Genomic DNA, 22,878 nt, shown 5'->3' on the forward strand with positions numbered 1-22,878 from the left:
TTGCGCGTCGTGGCCTTATAGCAAACAGTATCTGGGATGACTAACAATTAGCGAGAGGCGTTTTATTAAGAATTACTCTCAGATGTGATTAAGGCGAATGGCGCAGATAAGGCATTTGCCAAAGCGGTACAGCATATGGTGGGACGGGACAGTCTGAAATATATTTTATAGATGTATTTCTCACATATCTCAGAGCCTTCCGCGGTCGTCATCGTCGTCGTCGTCGTCGTCGTCGTCGTCGTCGCCGCCGCCACTTCTGCAGAAGTAGCAAATGGACATCGTAGCAAATGCGGCGAGGGACGGCCTGCCTTACATTTCCGAATGCACAAAGTGTGTGGTTTAGTTTCCCAGTCTATATTTGGTAGGTGTCGTAGCAGGTTGAATGTATCAAATGGGTGGGAAAGAGCAAGGGGCAGCGTCTGTGTAGAACGAAAACACAGTTCCTCAGTGGTGTGAGCGTTTTGAGATGAGTCGTATATAAGTTCCACTTGTTTGTCAGTGTCCGTGTGGCCTAATGGATAAGGCGTCGGACTTCGTATCCGAAGATTGCGTGTTTGATTCCTCTCTCGGTCGTGTTTTTCCAGATCTGAAAAAGAAACATACCGTTTTAGTGTAGCACTTGAGCAGTACGAAACCGTGTGAACGTTGCTGTTGACCATTTTCTGCTTGGAGATGCTCTTGAGCTTGAAACACGCACAACAAGACCGGTGTTAACTAGCGAATTGGTTTGCATATTGCCGTCGCCGCGTGTTTTTGACTGGCACTTGCACATCTATAATAACGTCGGAAAGTAACTCGTTCGGCTTATGAGTCACATCAAGTATGTGTGTTAATTTTGACGAAACTAGCTCTGCAGGTTGTCATGCAATTCTGTTACCTCTGAGAAATGATTATGAAATAAAAGTGAACTACGTGACGAGTGTGACGTTAGGAAGACATTAGGCAACATGGAGAGGTTCTGTATGGGACCGATCAACCCAAACGAGTACTGTGTGACGTGCTAACCGGCATATACTCACCGAGGCAGCGCGGCTAGCTCAGTCGGTAGAACGTAAGGCTCTTAATGCCAGGGATGTGGGTTCGAGCCCCACGTGGGGAAGAACGGAATTTTGTTCCTCTGCAGATGTAACTTACCGTTTTTCTGATTAACGTGATGTAATGGAAATAGCAACTTTAAACTTTGCCTATGTCTCCGTCAGTCCCAAGGAAACTGTATTTGAAGGTGAACGTGATTTTGTAGACATGTGTGAAAGACATGTTCTGAAATGCAAGTGGTGTTATTTGGAGAGCACTTCGTTTACGTGTCAGATGTGTAGCCAAGCAGTAATGGGTCGCCATAGCTGCAAATATTAGACGGTAATATGAAGTGTTGTCAGCTGAAGTCTGATGATCCAGAGGAACCATAAGGATGAAGTACGCAAAAGAACCGCTATACCGCGCCTCTTTAGCTCAGTGGCAGAGCACTGGTCTAGTATACCAAGGGTCGTGAGTTCGATCCTCACAGGAGTCAGACGAATTTTGGATATCAGTTGCGCGTCGTGGCCTTATAGCAAACAGTATCTGGGATGACGAACAATTAGCGAGAGGCGTTTTACTAAGAATTACTCTCAGATGTGATTAAGGCGAATGGCGCAGATAAAGCATTTGCCAAAGCGGTACAGCATAAGGTGGGATGGTACAGTCTGAAATATATTTTGTAGATGTATTTCTCACATATCTCAGAGCCTTCCGCGGTCGTCGTCGTCGTCGTCGTCGTCGTCGCCACTTCTGCAGAAGTAGCAAATGGACATCGTAGCAAATGCGGCGAGGGACGCCCTGCCTTACATTTCCGAATGCACAAAGTGTGTGGTTTAGTTTCCCAGTCTATATTTGGTAGGTGTCGTAGCAGGTTGAATGTATCAAATGGTTGGGAAAGAGCAAGGGGCTGCGTCTGTGTAGAACGAAAACACTACTCCTCAGTGGTGTGAGCGTTTTGAGATGAGTCGTATATAAGTTCCACTTGTTTGTCAGTGACCGTGTGGCCTAATGGATAAGGCGTCGGACTTCGTATCCGAAGATTGCGTGTTTGATTCCTCTCACGGTCGTGTTTTTCCAGATCTGAAAAAGGAACATACCGTTTTAGTGTAGCACTTGAGCAGTACGAAACCGTGTGAATGTTGCTGTTGACCATTTTCTGCTTGGAGATGCTCTTCAGCTTAAAACACGCACAACAAGACCGGTGTTAACTAGCGAATTGGTTTGCATATTGCCGTCGCCGCGTGTTTTTGACTGGCACTTGCACATCTAAAATAACGTCTGAAAGGAACTCGTTCGGCTTATGAGTCACATCAAGTATGTGTGTTAATTTTAACGAAACTAGCTCTGCAGGTTGTCATGCAATTCTGTTACCTCTCAGAAATGATTATGAAATAAAAGTGAACTACATGACGAGTGTGACGTTAGGAAAACATTAGGCAACATGGAGAGGTTCTGTATGGGATCAATCAACCCAAACGAGTACTGTGTGACGTGCTAACCGGCATATATTCACCGAGGCAGCGCGGCCAGCTCAGTTGGTAGAGCATAAGGCTCCTAATCCCAGGGTCGCGGGTTCGAGCCCCACGTGGGGAGGAACGGAATTTTGTTCCTCTGCAGATGTAACTTACCGTTTTTCTGATTAACGTGATGCAATGGAAATAGCAACTTTTAACTTTGCCTACTTCTCCGTCAGTCGCAAGGAAACTGTATTTGAAGGTGAAGGTGATTTTGTAGACATGTGTGAAAGACATGTTCTGAAATGCAAGTGGTGTTATTTGGAGAGCACTTCCTTTACGTGTCAGATGTGTAGCCAAGCAGTAATGGGTCGCCATAGCTGCAAATATAAGACGGTAATATGAAGTGTTGTCAGCTGAAGTGTGATGATCCAGACGACCGTAAGGATGAAGTACGCAAAAGTACCCCTAGGCCGCGCCTCTTTAGCCTAGTGGCAGAGCACTGGTCTAGTAAAACAGGGGTCGTGAGTTCGATCCTCACAGGAGGCAGACGAATTTTGGATATCAGTTGCGCGTCGTGGCCTTATAGCAAACAGTATCTGGGATGACGAACAATTAGCGAGAGGCGTTTTATTAAGAATTACTCTCAGATGTGATTAAGGCGAATGGCGCAGATAAGGCATTTGCCAAAGCGGTACAGCATATGGTGGGACGGGACAGTCTGAAATATATTTTATAGATGTATTTCTCACATATCTCAGAGCCTTCCGCGGTCGTCATCGTCGTCGTCGTCGTCGTCGTCGTCGTCGTCGTCGTCGTCGCCGCCGCCACTTCTGCAGAAGTAGCAAATGGACATCGTAGCAAATGCGGCGAGGGACGCCCTGCCTTACATTTCCGAATGCACAAAGTGTGTGGTTTAGTTTCCCAGTCTATATTTGGTAGGTGTCGTAGCAGGTTGAATGTATCAAATGGTTGGGAAAGAGCAAGGGGCTGCGTCTGTGTAGAACGAAAACACTACTCCTCAGTGGTGTGAGCGTTTTGAGATGAGTCGTATATAAGTTCCACTTGTTTGTCAGTGACCGTGTGGCCTAATGGATAAGGCGTCGGACTTCGTATCCGAAGATTGCGTGTTTGATTCCTCTCACGGTCGTGTTTTTCCAGATCTGAAAAAGAAACATACCGTTTTAGTGTAGCACTTGAGCAGTACGAAACCGTGTGAATGTTGCTGTTGACCATTTTCTGCTTGGAGATGCTCTTGAGCTTAAAACACGCACAACAATACCGGTGTTAACTAGCGAATTGGTTTGCATATTGCCGTCGCCGCGTGTTTTTGACTGGCACTTGCACATCTAAAATAACGTCTGAAAGGAACTCGTTCGGCTTATGAGTCACATCAAGTATGTGTGTTAATTTTAACGAAACTAGCTCTGCAGGTTGTCATGCAATTCTGTTACCTCTCAGAAATGATTATGAAATAAAAGTGAACTACATGACGAGTGTGACGTTAGGAAAACATTAGGCAACATGGAGAGGTTCTGTATGGGATCAATCAACCCAAACGAGTACTGTGTGACGTGCTAACCGGCATATATTCACCGAGGCAGCGCGGCCAGCTCAGTTGGTAGAGCATAAGGCTCCTAATTCCAGGCTCGCGGGTTCGAGCCCCACGTGGGGAGGAACGGAATTTTGTTCCTCTGCAGATGTAACTTACCGTTTTTCTGATTAACGTGATGCAATGGAAATAGCAACTTTAAACTTTGCCTACTTCTCCGTCAGTCGCAAGGAAACTGTATTTGAAGGTGAAGGTGATTTTGTAGACATGTGTGAAAGACATGTTCTGAAATGCAAGTGGTGTTATTTGGAGAGCACTTCCTTTACGTGTCAGATGTGAAGCCAAGCAGTAATGGGTCGCCATAGCTGCAAATATTAGACGGTAATATGAAGTGTTGTCAGCTGAAGTCTGATGATCCAGACGACCGTAAGGACGAAGTACGCAAAAGTACCCCTAGGCCGCGCCTCTTTAGCTCAGTGGCAGAGCACTGGTCTAGTAAACCAGGGGTCGTGAGTTCGATCCTCACAGGAGGCAGACGAATTTTGGATATCAGTTGCGCGTCGTGGCCTTATAGCAAACAGTATCTGGGATGACGAACAATTAGCGAGAGGCGTTTTATTAAGAATTACTCTCAGATGTGATTAAGGCGAATGGCACAGATAAGGCATTTGCCAAAGCGGTACAGCATATGGTGGGACGGGACAGTCTGAAATATATTTTATAGATGTATTTCTCACATATCTCAGAGCCTTCCTCGGTCGTCATCGTCATCGTCGTCGTCGTCGTCGTCGTCGTCGCCGCCGCCGCCGCCACTTCTGCAGAAGTAGCAAATGGACATCGTAGCAAATGCGGCGAGGGACGCCCTGCCTTACATTTCCGAATGCACAAAGTGTGTGGTTTAGTTTCCCAGTCTATATTTGGTAGGTCTCGTAGCAGGTTGAATGTATCAAATGGGTGGGAAAGAGCAAGGGGCAGCGTCTGTGTAGAACGAAAACACAACTCCTCAGTGGTGTGAGCGTTTTGAGATGAGACGTATATAAGTTCCACTTGTTTGTCAGTGACCGTGTGGCCTAATGGATAAGGCGTCGGACTTCGTATCCGAAGATTGCGTGTTTGATTCCTCTCACGGTCGTGTTTTTCCAGATCTGAAAAAGAAACATACCGTTTTAGTGTAGCACTTGAGCAGTACGAAACCGTGTGAACGTTGCTGTTGACCATTTTCTGCTTGGAGATGCTCTTGAGCTTGAAACACGCACAACAAGACCGGTGTTAACTAGCGAATTGGTTTGCGTATTGCCGTCGCCGCGTGTTTTTGACTGGCACTTGCACATCTAAAATAACGTCGGAAATTGACTCGTTCGGCTTATGAGTCACATCAAGTATGTGTGTTAATTTTGACGAAACTAGCTCTGCAGGTTGTCATGCAATTCTGTTACCTCTCAGAAATGATTATGAAATAAAAGTGAACTACGTGACGAGTGTGACGTTAGGAAAACATTAGGCAACATGGGGAGGTTCTGTATGGGACCAATCAACCCAAACGAGTACTGTGTGACGTGCTAACTGGCATATATTCACCGAGGCAGCGCGGCCAGCTCAGTTGGTAGAGTATAAGGCACTTAATCCCAGGGTCGCGGGTTCGAGCCCCACGTGGGGAGGAACGGAAGTTTATTCCTCTGCAGATGTAACTTACCGTTTTTCTGATTAACGTGATGTAATGGAAATAGCAACTTTAAACTTTGCCTACTTCTCCGTCAGTCGCAAGGAAACTGTATTTGAAGGTGAAGGTGATTTTGTAGACATGTGTGAAAGACATGTTCTGAAATGCAAGTGGTGTTATTTGGAGAGCACTTCCTTTACGTGTCAGATGTGTAGCCAAGCAGTAATGGGTCGCCATAGCTGCAAATATTAGACGGTAATATGAAGTGTTGTCAGCTGAAGTCTGATGATCCAGACGACCGTAAGGATGAAGTACGCAAAAGTACCGCTAGGCCGCGCCTCTTTAGCTCAGTGGCAGAGCACTGGTCTAGTAAACCAGCGGTCGTGAGTTCGATCCTCACAGGAGGCAGACGAATTTTGGATATCAGTTGCGCGTCGTGGCCTTATAGCAAACAGTATCTGGGATGACGAACAATTAGCGAGAGGCGTTTTATTAACAATTACTCTCAGATGTGATTAAGGCGAATGGCACAGATAAGGCATTTGCCAAAGCGGTACAGCATATGGTGGGACGGGACAGTCTGAAATATATTTTATAGATGTATTTCTCACATATCTCAGAGCCTTCCGCGGTCGTCATCGTCGTCGTCGTCGTCCTCGTCGCCGCCGCCGCCGCCACTTCTGCAGAAGTAGCAAATGGACATCGTAGCAAATGCGGCGAGGGACGCCCTGCCTTACATTTCCGAATGCACAAAGTGTGTGGTTTAGTTTCCCAGTCTATATTTGGTAGGTGTCGTAGCAGGTTGAATGTATCAAATGGGTGGGAAAGAGCAAGGGGCAGCGTCTGTGTAGAACGAAAACACAACTCCTCAGTGGTGTGAGCGTTTTGAGATGAGACGTATATAAGTTCCACTTGTTTGTCAGTGACCGTGTGGCCTAATGGATAAGGCGTCGGACTTCGTATCCGAAGATTGCGTGTTTGATTCCTCTCACGGTCGTGTTTTTCCAGATCTGAAAAAGAAACATACCGTTTTAGTGTAGCACTTGAGCAGTACGAAACCGTGTGAATGTTGCTGTTGACCATTTTCTGCTTGGAGATGCTCTTGAGCTTGAAACACGCACAACAAGACCGGTGTTAACTAGCGAATTGGTTTGCATATTGCCGTCGCCGCGTGTTTTTGACTGGCACTTGCACATCTAAAATAACGTCTGAAAGTATCTCGTTCGGCTTATGAGTCACATCAAGTATGTGTGTTAATTTTGACGAAACTAGCTCTGCAGGTTGTCATGCAATTCTGTTACCTCTCAGAAATGATTATGAAATAAAAGTGAACTACGTGACGAGTGTGACGTTAGGAAAACATTAGGCAACATGGAGAGGTTCTGTATGGGACCAATCAACCCAAACGAGTACTGTGTGACGTGCTAACCGGCATATACTCGCCGAGGCAGCGCGGCCAGCTCAGTCGGTAGATCATAACGCTCTTAATCCCAGGGTCGTGGGTTCGAGCCCCACGTGGGGATGAACGGTGTTTTGTTCCTCTGCAGATGTAACTTACCGTTTTTCTGATTAACGTGATGTAATGGAAATAGCAACTTTAAACTTTGCCTACTTCTCCGTCAGTCGCAAGGAAACTGTATTTGAAGGTGAAGGTGATTTTGTAGACATGTGTGAAAGACATGTTCTGAAATGCAAGTGGTGTTATTTGGAGAGCACTTCCTTTACGTGTCAGATGTGTAGCCAAGCAGTAATGGGTCGCCATAGCTGCAAATATTAGACGGTAATATGAAGTGTTGTCAGCTGAAGTCTGATGATCCAGACGACCGTAAGGATGAAGTACGCAAAAGTACCGCTAGGCCGCGCCTCTTTAGCTCAGTGGCAGAGCACTGGTCTAGTAAACCAGGGGTCGTGAGTTCGATCCTCACAGGAGGCAGACGAATTTTGGATATCAGTTGCGCGTCGTGGCCTTATAGCAAACAGTATCTGGGATGACGAACAGTTAGCGAGAGGCGTTTTATTAACAATTACTCTCAGATGTGATTAAGGCGAATGGCGCAGGTAAGGCATTTGCCAAAGCGGTACAGCATATGGTGGGACGGGACAGTCTGAAATATATTTTATAGATGTATTTCTCACATATCTCAGAGCCTTCCGCGGTCGTCATCGTCGTCGTCGTCGTCCTCGTCGCCGCCGCCGCCGCCACTTCTGCAGAAGTAGCAAATGGACATCGTAGCAAATGCGGCGAGGGACGCCCTGCCTTACATTTCCGAATGCACAAAGTGTGTGGTTTAGTTTCCCAGTCTATATTTGGTAGGTGTCGTAGCAGGTTGAATGTATCAAATGGGTGGGAAAGAGCAAGGGGCAGCGTCTGTGTAGAACGAAAACACAACTCCTCAGTGGTGTGAGCGTTTTGAGATGAGACGTATATAAGTTCCACTTGTTTGTCAGTGACCGTGTGGCCTAATGGATAAGGCGTCGGACTTCGTATCCGAAGATTGCGTGTTTGATTCCTCTCACGGTCGTGTTTTTCCAGATCTGAAAAAGAAACATACCGTTTTAGTGTAGCACTTGAGCAGTACGAAACCGTGTGAATGTTGCTGTTGACCATTTTCTGCTTGGAGATGCTCTTGAGCTTGAAACACGCACAACAAGACCGGTGTTAACTAGCGAATTGGTTTGCATATTGCCGTCGCCGCGTGTTTTTGACTGGCACTTGCACATCTAAAATAACGTCTGAAAGTATCTCGTTCGGCTTATGAGTCACATCAAGTATGTGTGTTAATTTTGACGAAACTAGCTCTGCAGGTTGTCATGCAATTCTGTTACCTCTCAGAAATGATTATGAAATAAAAGTGAACTACGTGACGAGTGTGACGTTAGGAAAACATTAGGCAACATGGAGAGGTTCTGTATGGGACCAATCAACCCAAACGAGTACTGTGTGACGTGCTAACCGGCATATACTCGCCGAGGCAGCGCGGCCAGCTCAGTCGGTAGATCATAACGCTCTTAATCCCAGGGTCGTGGGTTCGAGCCCCACGTGGGGATGAACGGTGTTTTGTTCCTCTGCAGATGTAACTTACCGTTTTTCTGATTAACGTGATGTAATGGAAATAGCAACTTTAAACTTTGCCTACGTCTCCGTCAGTCGCTACGAAACTGTATTTGAAGGTGAAGGTGATTTTGTAGACATGTGTGAAAGACATGTTCTGAAATGCAAGTGGTGTTATTTGGAGAGCACTTCCTTTACGTGTCAGATGTGTAGCCAAGCAGTAATGGGTCGCCATAGCTGCAAATATTAGACGGTAATATGAAGTGTTGTCAGCTGAAGTCTGATGATCCAGACGACCGTAAGGATGAAGTACGCAAAAGTACCGATAGGCCGCGCCTCTTTAGCTCAGTGGCAGAGCACTGGTCTAGTAAACCAGGGGTCGTGATTTCGATCCTCTCAGAAGGCAGACGAATTTTGGATATCAGTTGCGCGTCGTGGCCTTATAGCAAACAGTATCTGGGATGACGAACAATTAGCGAGAGGCGTTTTATTAAGAATTACTCTCAGATGTGATTAAGGCGAATGGCACAGATAAGGCATTTGCCAAAGCGGTACAGCATATGGTGGGACGGGACAGTCTGAAATATATTTTATAGATGTATTTCTCACATATCTCAGAGCCTTCGGCGGTCGTCATCGTCGTCGTCGTCGTCGTCGTCGCCGCCGCCGCCACTTCTGCAGAAGTAGCAAATGGACATCGTAGCAAATGCGGCGAGGGACGCCCTGCCTTACATTTCCGAATGCACAAAGTGTGTGGTTTAGTTTCCCAGTCTATATTTGGTAGGTCTCGTAGCAGGTTGAATGTATCAAATGGGTGGGAAAGAGCAAGGGGCAGCGTCTGTGTAGAACGAAAACACAACTCCTCAGTGGTGTGAGCGTTTTGAGATGAGACGTATATAAGTTCCACTTGTTTGTCAGTGACCGTGTGGCCTAATGGATAAGGCGTCGGACTTCGTATCCGAAGATTCCGTGTTTGATTCCTCTCTCGGTCTTCTTTTTCCAGATCTGAAAAAGAAACATACCGTTTTAGTGTAGCACTTGAGCAGTATGAAACCGTGTGAATGTTGCTGTTGACCATTTTCTGCTTGGAGATGCTCTTGAGCTTGAAACACGCACAACAAGACCGGTGTTAACTAGCGAATTGGTTTGCATATTGCCGTCGCCGCGTGTTTTTGACTGGCACTTGCACATCTAAAATAACGTCTGAAAGTAACTCGTTCGGCTTATGAGTCACATCAAGTATGTGTGTTAATTTTGACGAAACTAGCTCTGCAGGTTGTCATGCAATTCTGTTACCTCTCAGAAATGATTATGAAATAAAAGTGAACTACGTGACGAGTGTGACGTTAGGAAAACATTAGGCAACATGGGGAGGTTCTGTATGGGACCAATCAACCCAAACGAGTACTGTGTGACGTGCTAACTGGCATATATTCACCGAGGCAGCGCGGCCAGCTCAGTTGGTAGAGTATAAGGCACTTAATCCCAGGGTCGCGGGTTCGAGCCCCACGTGGGGAGGAACGGAATTTTATTCCTCTGCAGATGTAACTTACCGTTTTTCTGATTAACGTGATGTAATGGAAATAGCAACTTTAAACTTTGCCTACTTCTCCGTCAGTCGCAAGGAAACTGTATTTGAAGGTGAAGGTGATTTTGTAGACATGTGTGAAAGACATGTTCTGAAATGCAAGTGGTGTTATTTGGAGAGCACTTCCTTTACGTGTCAGATGTGTAGCCAAGCAGTAATGGGTCGCCATAGCTGCAAATATTAGACGGTAATATGAAGTGTTGTCAGCTGAAGTCTGATGATCCAGACGACCGTAAGGATGAAGTACGCAAAAGTACCGCTAGGCCGCGCCTCTTTAGCTCAGTGGCAGAGCACTGGTCTAGTAAACCAGGGGTCGTGAGTTCGATCCTCACAGGAGGCAGACGAATTTTGGATATCAGTTGCGCGTCGTGGCCTTATTGCAAACAGTATCTGGGATGACGCACAATTAGCGAGAGGCGTTTTATTAAGAATTACTCTCAGATGTGATTAAGACGAATGGCGCAGATAAGGCATTTGCCAAAGCGGTACAGCAAATGGTGGGACGGGACAGTCTGAAATATATTTTATAGATGTATTTCTCACATATCTCAGAGCCTTCCGCGGTCGTCATCGTCGTCGTCGTCGTCCTCGTCGCCGCCGCCGCCGCCACTTCTGCAGAAGTAGCAAATGGACATCGTAGCAAATGCGGCGAGGGACGCCCTGCCTTACATTTCCGAATGCACAAAGTGTGTGGTTTAGTTTCCCAGTCTATATTTGGTAGGTCTCGTAGCAGGTTGAATGTATCAAATGGGTGGGAAAGAGCAAGGGGCAGCGTCTGTGTAGAACGAAAACACAACTCCTCAGTGGTGTGAGCGTTTTGAGATGAGACGTATATAAGTTCCACTTGCTTGTCAGTGACCGTGTGGCCTAATGGATAAGGCGTCGGACTTCGTATCCGAAGATTGCGTGTTTGATTCCTCTCTCGGTCTTGTTTTTCCAGATCTGAAAAAGAAACATACCGTTTTAGTGTAGCACTTGAGCAGTACGAAACCGTGTGAATGTTGCTGTTGACCATTTTCTGCTTGGAGATGCTCTTGAGCTTGAAACACGCACAACAAGACCGGTGTTAACTAGCGAATTGGTTTGCATATTGCCGTCGCCGCGTGTTTTTGACTGGCACTTGCACATCTAAAATAACGTCGGAAAGTAACTCGTTCGGCTTATGAGTCACATCAAGTATGTGTGTTAATTTTGACGAAACTAGCTCTGCAGGTTGTCATGCAATTCTGTTACCTCTCAGAAATGATTATGAAATAAAAGTGAACTACGTGACGAGTGTGACGTTAGGAAAACATTAGGCAACATGGAGAGGTTCTGTATGGGACCAATCAACCCAAACGAGTACTGTGTGACGTGCTAACCGGCATGTATTCATCGAGGCAGCGCGCTCAGCTCAGTCGGTAGAGCATAAGGCTCTTAATCCCAGGGTCGTGGGTTCGAGCCCCACGTGGGGAGGAACGGAATTTTGTTCCTCTGCAGATGTAACTTACCGTTTTTCTGATTAACGTGATGTAATGGAAATAGCAACTTTAAACTTTGCCTACGTCTCCGTCAGTCGCTACGAAACTGTATTTGAAGGTGAAGGTGATTTTGTAGACATGTGTGAAAGACATGTTCTGAAATGCAAGTGGTGTTATTTGGAGAGCACTTCCTTTACGTGTCAGATGTGTAGCCAAGCAGTAATGGGTCGCCATAGCTGCAAATATTAGACGGTAATATGAAGTGTTGTCAGCTGAAGTCTGATGATCCAGACGACCGTAAGGATGAAGTACGCAAAAGTACCGCTAGGCCGCGCCTCTTTAGCTCAGTGGCAGAGCACTGGTCTAGTAAACCAGGGGTCGTGAGTTCGATCCTCACAGGAGGCAGACGAATTTTGGATATCAGTTGCGCGTCGTGGCCTTATTGCAAACAGTATCTGGGATGACGAACAATTAGCGAGAGGCGTTTTATTAAGAATTACTCTCAGATGTGATTAAGGCGAATGGCGCAGATAAGGCATTTGCCAAAGCGGTACAGCAAATGGTGGGACGGGACAGTCTGAAATATATTTTATAGATGTATTTCTCACATATCTCAGAGCCTTCCGCGGTCGTCATCGTCGTCGTCGTCGTCCTCGTCGCCGCCGCCGCCGCCACTTCTGCAGAAGTAGCAAATGGACATCGTAGCAAATGCGGCGAGGGACGCCCTGCCTTACATTTCCGAATGCACAAAGTGTGTGGTTTAGTTTCCCAGTCTATATTTGGTAGGTCTCGTAGCAGGTTGAATGTATCAAATGGGTGGGAAAGAGCAAGGGGCAGCGTCTGTGTAGAACGAAAACACAACTCCTCAGTGGTGTGAGCGTTTTGAGATGAGACGTATATAAGTTCCACTTGCTTGTCAGTGACCGTGTGGCCTAATGGATAAGGCGTCGGACTTCGTATCCGAAGATTGCGTGTTTGATTCCTCTCTCGGTCTTGTTTTTCCAGATCTGAAAAAGAAACATACCGTTTTAGTGTAGCACTTGAGCAGTACGAAACCGTGTGAATGTTGCTGTTGACCATTTTCTGCTTGGAGATGCTCTTGAGCTTGAAACACGCACAACAAGACCGGTGTTAACTAGCGAATTGGTTTGCATATTGCCGTCGCCGCGTGTTTTTGACTGGCACTTGCACATCTAAAATAACGTCGGAAAGTAACTCGTTCGGCTTATGAGTCACATCAAGTATGTGTGTTAATTTTGACGAAACTAGCTCTGCAGGTTGTCATGCAATTCTGTTACCTCTCAGAAATGATTATGAAATAAAAGTGAACTACGTGACGAGTGTGACGTTAGGAAAACATTAGGCAACATGGAGAGGTTCTGTATGGGACCAATCAACCCAAACGAGTACTGTGTGACGTGCTAACCGGCATGTATTCACCGAGGCAGCGCGCTCAGCTCAGTCGGTAGAGCATAAGGCTCTTAATCCCAGGGTCGTGGGTTCGAGCCCCACGTGGGGAGGAACGGAATTTTGTTCCTCTGCAGATGTAACTTACCGTTTTTCTGATTAACGTGATGTAATGGAAATAGCAACTTTAAACTTTGCCTACGTCTCCGTCAGTCGCTACGAAACTGTATTTGAAGGTGAAGGTGATTTTGTAGACATGTGTGAAAGACATGTTCTGAAATGCAAGTGGTGTTATTTGGAGAGCACTTCCTTTACGTGTCAGATGTGTAGCCAAGCAGTAATGGGTCGCCATAGCTGCAAATATTAGACGGTAATATGAAGTGTTGTCAGCTGAAGTCTGATGATCCAGACGACCGTAAGGATGAAGTACGCAAAAGTACCGCTAGGCCGCGCCTCTTTAGCTCAGTGGCAGAGCACTGGTCTAGTAAACCAGGGGTCGTGAGTTCGATCCTCACAGGAGGCAGACGAATTTTGGATATCAGTTGCGCGTCGTGGCCTTATAGCAAACAGTATCTGGGATGACGAACAGTTAGCGAGAGGCGTTTTATTAACAATTACTCTCAGATGTGATTAAGGCGAATGGCGCAGGTAAGGCATTTGCCAAAGCGGTACAGCATATGGTGGGACGGGACAGTCTGAAATATATTTTATAGATGTATTTCTCACATATCTCAGAGCCTTCCGCGGTCGTCATCGTCGTCGTCGTCGTCCTCGTCGCCGCCGCCGCCGCCACTTCTGCAGAAGTAGCAAATGGACATCGTAGCAAATGCGGCGAGGGACGCCCTGCCTTACATTTCCGAATGCACAAAGTGTGTGGTTTAGTTTCCCAGTCTATATTTGGTAGGTGTCGTAGCAGGTTGAATGTATCAAATGGGTGGGAAAGAGCAAGGGGCAGCGTCTGTGTAGAACGAAAACACAACTCCTCAGTGGTGTGAGCGTTTTGAGATGAGACGTATATAAGTTCCACTTGTTTGTCAGTGACCGTGTGGCCTAATGGATAAGGCGTCGGACTTCGTATCCGAAGACTGCGTGTTTGATTCCTCTCACGGTCGTGTTTTTCCAGATCTGAAAAAGAAACATACCGTTTTAGTGTAGCACTTGAGCAGTACGAAACCGTGTGAATGTTGCTGTTGACCATTTTCTGCTTGGAGATGCTCTTGAGCTTGAAACACGCACAACAAGACCGGTGTTAACTAGCGAATTGGTTTGCATATTGCCGTCGCCGCGTGTTTTTGACTGGCACTTGCACATCTAAAATAACGTCTGAAAGTATCTCGTTCGGCTTATGAGTCACATCAAGTATGTGTGTTAATTTTGACGAAACAGGCTCTGCAGGTTGTCATGCAATTCTGTTACCTCTCAGAAATGATTATGAAATAAAAGTGAACTACGTGACGAGTGTGACGTTAGGAAAACATTAGGCAACATGGAGAGGTTCTGTATGGGACCAATCAACCCAAACGAGTACTGTGTGACGTGCTAACCGGCATATACTCGCCGAGGCAGCGCGGCCAGCTCAGTCGGTAGATCATAACGCTCTTAATCCCAGGGTCGTGGGTTCGAGCCCCACGTGGGGATGAACGGTGTTTTGTTCCTCTGCAGATGTAACTTACCGTTTTTCTGATTAACGTGATGTAATGGAAATAGCAACTTTAAACTTTGCCTACTTCTCCGTCAGTCGCAAGGAAACTGTATTTGAAGGTGAAGGTGATTTTGTAGACATGTGTGAAAGACATGTTCTGAAATGCAAGTGGTGTTATTTGGAGAGCACTTCCTTTACGTGTCAGATGTGTAGCCAAGCAGTAATGGGTCGCCATAGCTGCAAATATTAGACGGTAATATGAAGTGTTGTCAGCTGAAGTCTGATGATCCAGACGACCGTAAGGATGAAGTACGCAAAAGTACCGCTAGGCCGCGCCTCTTTAGCTCAGTGGCAGAGCACTGGTCTAGTAAACCAGGGGTCGTGAGTTCGATCCTCACAGGAGGCAGACGAATTTTGGATATCAGTTGCGCGTCGTGGCCTTATTGCAAACAGTATCTGGGATGACGAACAATTAGCGAGAGGCGTTTTATTAAGAATTACTCTCAGATGTGATTAAGGCGAATGGCGCAGATAAGGCATTTGCCAAAGCGGTACAGCAAATGGTGGGACGGGACAGTCTGAAATATATTTTATAGATGTATTTCTCACTAATCTCAGAGCCTTCCGCGGTCGTCATCGTCGTCGTCGTCGTCCTCGTCGCCGCCGCCGCCGCCACTTCTGCAGAAGTAGCAAATGGACATCGTAGCAAATGCGGCGAGGGACGCCCTGCCTTACATTTCCGAATGCACAAAGTGTGTGGTTTAGTTTCCCAGTCTATATTTGGTAGGTCTCGTAGCAGGTTGAATGTATCAAATGGGTGGGAAAGAGCAAGGGGCAGCGTCTGTGTAGAACGAAAACACAACTCCTCAGTGGTGTGAGCGTTTTGAGATGAGACGTATATAAGTTCCACTTGCTTGTCAGTGACCGTGTGGCCTAATGGATAAGGCGTCGGACTTCGTATCCGAAGATTGCGTGTTTGATTCCTCTCTCGGTCTTGTTTTTCCAGATCTGAAAAAGAAACATACCGTTTTAGTGTAGCACTTGAGCAGTACGAAACCGTGTGAATGTTGCTGTTGACCATTTTCTGCTTGGAGATGCTCTTGAGCTTGAAACACACACAACAAGACCGGTGTTAACTAGCGAATTGGTTTGCATATTGCCGTCGCCGCGTGTTTTTGACTGGCACTTGCACATCTAAAATAACGTCGGAAAGTAACTCGTTCGGCTTATGAGTCACATCAAGTATGTGTGTTAATTTTGACGAAACTAGCTCTGCAGGTTGTCATGCAATTCTGTTACCTCTCAGAAATGATTATGAAATAAAAGTGAACTACGTGACGAGTGTGACGTTAGGAAAACATTAGGCAACATGGAGAGGTTCTGTATGGGACCAATCAACCCAAACGAGTACTGTGTGACGTGCTAACCGGCATATATTCACCGAGGCAGCGCGCTCAGCTCAGTCGGTAGAGCATAAGGCTCTTAATCCCAGGGTCGTGGGTTCGAGCCCCACGTGGGGAGGAACGGAATTTTGTTCCTCTGCAGATGTAACTTACCGTTTTTCTGATTAACGTGATGTAATGGAAATAGCAACTTTAAACTTTGCCTACGTCTCCGTCAGTCGCTACGAAACTGTATTTGAAGGTGAAGGTGATTTTGTAGACATGTGTGAAAGACATGTTCTGAAATGCAAGTGGTGTTATTTGGAGAGCACTTCCTTTACGTGTCAGATGTGTAGCCAAGCAGTAATGGGTCGCCATAGCTGCAAATATTAGACGGTAATATGAAGTGTTGTCAGCTGAAGTCTGATGATCCAGACGACCGTAAGGATGAAGTACGCAAAAGTACCGCTAGGCCGCGCCTCTTTAGCTCAGTGGCAGAGCACTGGTCTAGTAAACCAGGGGTCGTGAGTTCGATCCTCACAGGAGGCAGACGAATTTTGGATATCAGTTGCGCGTCGTGGCCTTATAGCAAACAGTATCTGGGATGACGAACAGTTAGCGAGAGGCGTTTTATTAACAATTACTCTCAGATGTGATTAAGGCGAATGGCGCAGGTAAGGCATTTGCCAAAGCGGTACAGCATATGGTGGGACGGGACAGTCTGAAATATATTTTATAGATGTATTTCTCACATATCTCAGAGCCTTCCGCGGTCGTCATCGTCGTCGTCGTCGTCCTCGTCGCCGCCGCCGCCGCCACTTCTGCAGAAGTAGCAAATGGACATCGTAGCAAATGCGGCGAGGGACGCCCTGCCTTACATTTCCGAATGCACAAAGTGTGTGGTTTAGTTTCCCAGTCTATATTTGGTAGGTGTCGTAGCAGGTTGAATGTATCAAATGGGTGGGAAAGAGCAAGGGGCAGCGTCTGTGTAGAACGAAAACACAACTCCTCAGTGGTGTGAGCGTTTTGAGATGAGTCATATATAAGTTCCACTTGTTTGTCAGTGACCGTGTGGCCTAATGGATAAGGCGTCGGACTTCGTATCCGAAGATTGCGTGTTTGATTCCTCTCACGGTCGTGTTTTTCCAGATCTGAAAAAGAAACATACCGTTTTAGTGTAGCACTTGAGCAGTACGAAACCGTGTGAATGTTGCTGTTGACCATTTTCTGCTTGGAGATGCTCTTGAGCTTGAAACACGCACAACAAGACCGGTGTTAACTAGCGAATTGGTTTGCATATTGCCGTCGCCGCGTGTTTTTGACTGGCACTTGCACATCTAAAATAACGTCTGAAAGTATCTCGTTCGGCTTATGAGTCACATCAAGTATGTGTGTTAATTTTGACGAAACTAGCTCTGCAGGTTGTCATGCAATTCTGTTACCTCTCAGAAATGATTATGAAATAAAAGTGAACTACGTGACGAGTGTGACGTTAGGAAAACATTAGGCAACATGGAGAGGTTCTGTATGGGACCAATCAACCCAAACGAGTACTGTGTGACGTGCTAACCGGCATATATTCTCCGAGGCAGCGCGCTCAGCTCAGTCGGTAGAGCATAAGGCTCTTAATCCCAGGGTCGTGGGTTCGAGCCCCACGTGGGGAGGAACGGAATTTTGTTCCTCTGCAGATGTAACTTACCGTTTTTCTGATGAACGTGATGTAATGGAAATAGCAACTTTAAACTTTGCCTACGTCTCCGTCAGTCGCTACGAAACTGTATTTGAAGGTGAAGGTGATTTTGTAGACATGTGTGAAAGACATGTTCTGAAATGCAAGTGGTGTTATTTGGAGAGCACTTCCTTTACGTGTCAGATGTGTAGCCAAGCAGTATTGGGGCGCCATAGCTGCAAATATTAGACGGTAATATGAAGTGTTGTCAGCTGAAGTCTGATGATCCAGACGACCGTAAGGATGAAGTACGCAAAAGTACCGCTAGGCCGCGCCTCTTTAGCTCAGTGGATCATTCTGGCTCTAGCTGCCGACGCGTACGGACGTGTCACCGTTGCTGCGTGTAGTCAGTGTTTCGCCAGTGTTTACCTTTGCGTTTCGGTGTTTTTGAGTTTTGTGATTTTCTTCGTGTGTAACTCGTGTTTTTTTTCTGCCTTCTGTGTTCTGTTTTTGTGTTTTCTACCGACGATTATTTGTCGTTTGTGGAGTTTTCGTAATTACCGGAATCTCCCCTTGATTACTTCATACCATGGCTACAACTGTGAGGAAGAATGCGCTGGTTTTTGCCTTCGCTAAGGAAACACGACGTGTTCAGCCGACTGCTCTGGAAATTCATGATTGGTTTGATCAGGTACTTGGCATAAATTCTGATATGGTGCATACCACTCAGCTAGATACTGACAACTACTGTGTATTCGTAAAGTTTTTGGATCCTGTTTCGGTCTATAAAATTATTGGAAAATTCGGGTGTCATGTCGAATTTTTGCATAGAGACGGCACTACAAGTAAAGTGGCTATCAGGAGAGCTGATGCTCTTTATAGATCTGTGCGGGTGTTAAATTTACCTATCGAGATAGATAATGAGAAAATCAAGTTTGCCCTGTCTCAATATGGTGAGGTAAAGGATATAGTTAACAAACGTTGGTCGAAGCAATTTAAAATTCAGAGCTTCAATGGTATTCGTTCTGTAGAGATGGAAGTAAAGACGAATATCCCATCTCATATAACTGTTGACGGGCATAAAGCACACGTGATTTATACTGGTCAAACTCCTACGTGCCATATATGCAATGAATCGGGTCATTTAAGGCATGACTGTCCCCGTCGTGTCTTTGTACTAAAAACAAATTTAGTCCAACGCCGCAAGATGACCTTGAGCGAAGTTTTGGCAACCGATAACACAGCCAAACAGGGTGAGGGTTCGGATCCTGTACCTAGTACTGGAACTATTGCTGTTGATGGCAGTGATTTTCCACCCCTGGTAACACGCTTCAATTGTGATTCCTCTGCCCGTGAGTTAGACGTACTAACCAAGAAACGACCACTTGAACATACAGATGATCATTCTGATGATGACACCTCCCGACAATCTCCTGCTGTACGTAAACAGAAAGCTGGCGGTGAAAATCTGCATGTGCCCCAAGACGGAATGCAAGTAGATTTAATTGCAGTTTCTGATACATCTCGCTCACTGCCAGAAAATGCAACGGCAGCTGCCGACAGCGAGAAAGTAGAAGTCCTCCAAGCAGTGACAACTTGCCCAGCTGTAAACAGCGATAATCAGCTGTTTACCGACGGGAAGTTCGCGGAAGCGGTAGAACAACAACACCGCGACACCGCAGCAGCACAGCAACCGGCACCAGAGTGTAAACAAGTGAAAGTGTTTACTCCTGAACCGGAAAATAAGCAAACACCGTCGCAAGCGTCACAACAACCGAAGGTAGCATTTAAACAGCAGGCAGTGTTTACAAACCAGGTCTCTCTAGACACTGCTGCTGAAGCGGCCGCGTCGAGTGTTGCCACAACAAAATCAGGTCAGAGTTTTCAGGGCGTCCACCGCCGTACGCTAAAACCACAACCGAATCTTACTGTTTCTCGCACCCAAGCCAAACAAAAAGCGGACAAGTCGGACGTAAAATCACAGAAAAATATACGATATGAAATTGTCAGAGAATGTGCTCCAGATGAGCGTCCTGACACACTCAATGTCGAACAGCCCCTCAGTACTAAGGTGCGGGATGACAATGGCAGACAAACTAACGTTTAGCGACCGTGTTACTAGGACTGCTACCAAGTTCTGAATGACTGTAGTTCTAAACCGGATTTCAGCATACCAAAGGTACAACAGTTTTTTTTGACCAACTTTGTCCGTGGCCAATAGCAAGTTTGGGATGCAAGCATACTCTATCACAACGATCAATATAAATAAAATTCGAACCTCATTAAAGCTAACTGCTCTCAAGGAATTTTTGTATGACTCTGGAACCGATATCGCTTTGCTACAGGAGGTTGTAACGACGGAATTTGTAATACCAGGATACACCGCAATTGTTAACGTATCTTGTGACACACATACAGGAACAGTGGTTCTGCTCAGGGAAGGGATTCCCGTATCTCAAGTGGAGCGGTTGGAATACGGAAGGGCAATTAGTATTAACGTTTTAGGTACCACATTGATTAACTTATACGCGCCCTCAGGAAATAGTAATAGACAGGACAGGGCAGCATTTTATAAAGAGGAACTTATATATTTATTACGTCGAAACCCAAACAGTTTTATAATGGGCGGTGATTTTAACTGTGTGTTAAATCGTAAAGATCAACAACCACATTTTAACGGTTCTTTAGAACTTAAACGCCTAGTAACCGACCTAAAACTAAAGGACGCATGGGAACTAAAATATCCAACGAAGGTTGAATATACGTATATAACACAGACTTCGCGCAGTAGAATAGACAGAATCTATGTTTCCCAAAACTTGGAAAGATGTCTACCAAATTCAGAAATCGTACCTGTATATTTTAGTGACCACTGCAGTATGAAGGCGTGCATTAATTTAGTTCCACAGCCGATTCAGATTTTTAGGAACCAGTGGCAGCTAAATGTCTATCTCTTAAAAGAGCAAGATTTGGCAGACACGGTATCGGATGCGTGGACCTTATGTCTGCGATCGATCGAGAGGCACCCCACAGTATTAGACTGGTGGCTTAAGGTTGCAAAGCCGAGACTGAGAAAAGTGTGTATCAGATACAGCAGAGAAAGAGCGTGGGAGTTATAAAACAGTATGGAATTTTATTACAGTTTGTTGCGAGACCTCTATGAACAGACAAACGTGTCAACCATTAGATTACATGACATCAGACACACAAAAGCGAAATTACTCGCCATTAAAAGACAACAGATGGAAGGTTTAAAACTGAAGTCAAAGGCGAAGTCGGTGGTAGATGATGAAACAACATCCTTATAACATCTGCTTCGGCATGCAAAGAATAGGCGACGCACTGTTATTAGTGAACTTAAAACCCCCAATGGGACAACACTGACGTCTCAGAAGGAGATTCTAAATGCAGTATACCAGTACTACTATGCGTTATATTCCTCCAGCCCACCTCACGAGGGGTCTCTGCAAGAGTTTCTCAGTGTTTTATCCCCACAATTGACAAGTTCTGAAAACGACGAAATCCTTTCTGAAGTCAGTAACGAAGAGGTTCGTGAGACAATAACCAAGTCCCCGGTGAATAAATCTGCTGGACCCGACGGACTCTCTGTAGAATTTTACAGAAAGTTCTGGTTTTTAATTGGTGACACGTTTACATGCATTGTCAATGAGATTTTTAACGAGCAGACGATACCTGCAGATTTTAAAGACAGCAAAATTGTACTTCTACCGAAAAACAAAGGGACGAAAAGTTTAAACAATTACCGCCCTATTTCACTTTTAAACTCTGACTACAAAATAGTATGCAGGATTTTAAAAAAGAGACTTTCCCCTCTGACCGACAAATTAATTAGTCAACATCAGTCATGTGCAGCAAATAGAAGTATTTTTAATACGATTTCTGAATATAGAGACATCATCGCCTTAGCATCGGTTTCCAATATCAAATGTGCTTTACTTTTTATAGATTTTACTAAGGCTTTCGACTCGGTGAACCACCGCTTCCTATTTGAGGTACTGACAAAAATGGGACTCGTCCACAAAACAGTTAATGTTATAAAAAACGTTGCTACTGGTCTGAACGCTAAATTAGCTGTCAACTGTCAGCTGACGCGGCAAATTCAAATAAACCGCGGCATCCCACAGGGAAGTCCATTATCTATGTTTTTGTTTGTTGTGTCGTTAGAGCCCTTTTTAAGAAATGTTCATGAAAGGTTAAAGGGCATAACTATAACTGGCAGGAAAACTGTAGTGAGAGCCTATGCTGACGATGTTGGTGTCGTCGTAAGAGGGCAAGATGATGTAATTCGACTAGGGGCCATTCTTCAAAATTACTGCCACGCATCGGGTGCGACAACAAACGAAAATAAAAGTACAATCCTGGGAATGCGGGGTCTTGAACGGATACAAATCGATTGGGCGAAGTCAGTTACCACACATAAAACCCTGGGGACAATCCTGACGGCATGTCCAATGACGATGACAGCCCTCAATTGGAAAGAGGTTTTAACAAAGATTCAAGGGGGACTTATTGAGAACTCACAACGACTTATGAACCAGGTTCAGAGGGTCTGGTTCATTAACTTATGCATTCTCTCAAAGGCATTCTATATGGCACAAGTTTTTCCCTTGCCGAAGTTGATAGCTCAGAAAATAATGTCGAAGGTTGCAAATTTCTTATGGAAGGGGGAAATCTTCAGAGTTAACCTAAGAACTGCGACTTTACATCCTAGAAATGGAGGCCTCGGACTGGTGGACATACGCAGTAAAGCTTCTGCGCTTTTCATAAAAAGGTCTTTAAACATATTTCACGCCAACCCCGGTAGTATTACTACACAATTGTTTAAATGTGTCCAACCAGAAAGCCTTCAACCACCGGCAGACGTACAAAAAATTAACCCCCGACTGCGATACGTTAGGATCTTGTACACAGAATTGAGCTATGTTAACGAGAAACTCAGAACTTCACTGCACATTACAGCCAGAGATATCATGA

The 22,878-nt window shown here is 45.5% G+C and overlaps 10 non-coding genes across 10 annotated transcripts; all 10 read left to right on the forward strand.

Annotated features, from left to right (window-relative positions):
- The first annotated feature begins 1,438 nt into the window (after window positions 1-1,438).
- Window positions 1,439-1,510, forward strand: Trnat-agu (transfer RNA threonine (anticodon AGU)). The gene has a single exon. It is a non-coding gene; the product is annotated as a tRNA-Thr (tRNA).
- A 1,438-nt stretch (window positions 1,511-2,948) lies between these two features.
- Window positions 2,949-3,020, forward strand: Trnat-agu (transfer RNA threonine (anticodon AGU)). Its single transcript has one exon. It is a non-coding gene; the product is annotated as a tRNA-Thr (tRNA).
- Window positions 3,021-4,485: 1,465 nt separating this feature from the next.
- On the forward strand, window positions 4,486-4,557 carry Trnat-agu (transfer RNA threonine (anticodon AGU)). The gene has a single exon. It is a non-coding gene; the product is annotated as a tRNA-Thr (tRNA).
- A 1,462-nt stretch (window positions 4,558-6,019) lies between these two features.
- On the forward strand, window positions 6,020-6,091 carry Trnat-agu (transfer RNA threonine (anticodon AGU)). The gene has a single exon. It is a non-coding gene; the product is annotated as a tRNA-Thr (tRNA).
- A 1,453-nt stretch (window positions 6,092-7,544) lies between these two features.
- Trnat-agu (transfer RNA threonine (anticodon AGU)) lies at window positions 7,545-7,616 on the forward strand. The gene has a single exon. It is a non-coding gene; the product is annotated as a tRNA-Thr (tRNA).
- Window positions 7,617-10,591: 2,975 nt separating this feature from the next.
- Window positions 10,592-10,663, forward strand: Trnat-agu (transfer RNA threonine (anticodon AGU)). The gene has a single exon. It is a non-coding gene; the product is annotated as a tRNA-Thr (tRNA).
- A 1,453-nt stretch (window positions 10,664-12,116) lies between these two features.
- Trnat-agu (transfer RNA threonine (anticodon AGU)) lies at window positions 12,117-12,188 on the forward strand. The gene has a single exon. It is a non-coding gene; the product is annotated as a tRNA-Thr (tRNA).
- Window positions 12,189-13,641: 1,453 nt separating this feature from the next.
- Trnat-agu (transfer RNA threonine (anticodon AGU)) lies at window positions 13,642-13,713 on the forward strand. Its single transcript has one exon. It is a non-coding gene; the product is annotated as a tRNA-Thr (tRNA).
- Window positions 13,714-15,166: 1,453 nt separating this feature from the next.
- Trnat-agu (transfer RNA threonine (anticodon AGU)) lies at window positions 15,167-15,238 on the forward strand. The gene has a single exon. It is a non-coding gene; the product is annotated as a tRNA-Thr (tRNA).
- A 1,453-nt stretch (window positions 15,239-16,691) lies between these two features.
- Window positions 16,692-16,763, forward strand: Trnat-agu (transfer RNA threonine (anticodon AGU)). The gene has a single exon. It is a non-coding gene; the product is annotated as a tRNA-Thr (tRNA).
- Window positions 16,764-22,878: the final 6,115 nt, after the last annotated feature.

The sequence above is a fragment of the Schistocerca gregaria genome, chromosome 4 (genome assembly GCF_023897955.1).
Source record: "Schistocerca gregaria isolate iqSchGreg1 chromosome 4, iqSchGreg1.2, whole genome shotgun sequence".
Taxonomy (NCBI): domain Eukaryota; kingdom Metazoa; phylum Arthropoda; class Insecta; order Orthoptera; family Acrididae; genus Schistocerca; species Schistocerca gregaria.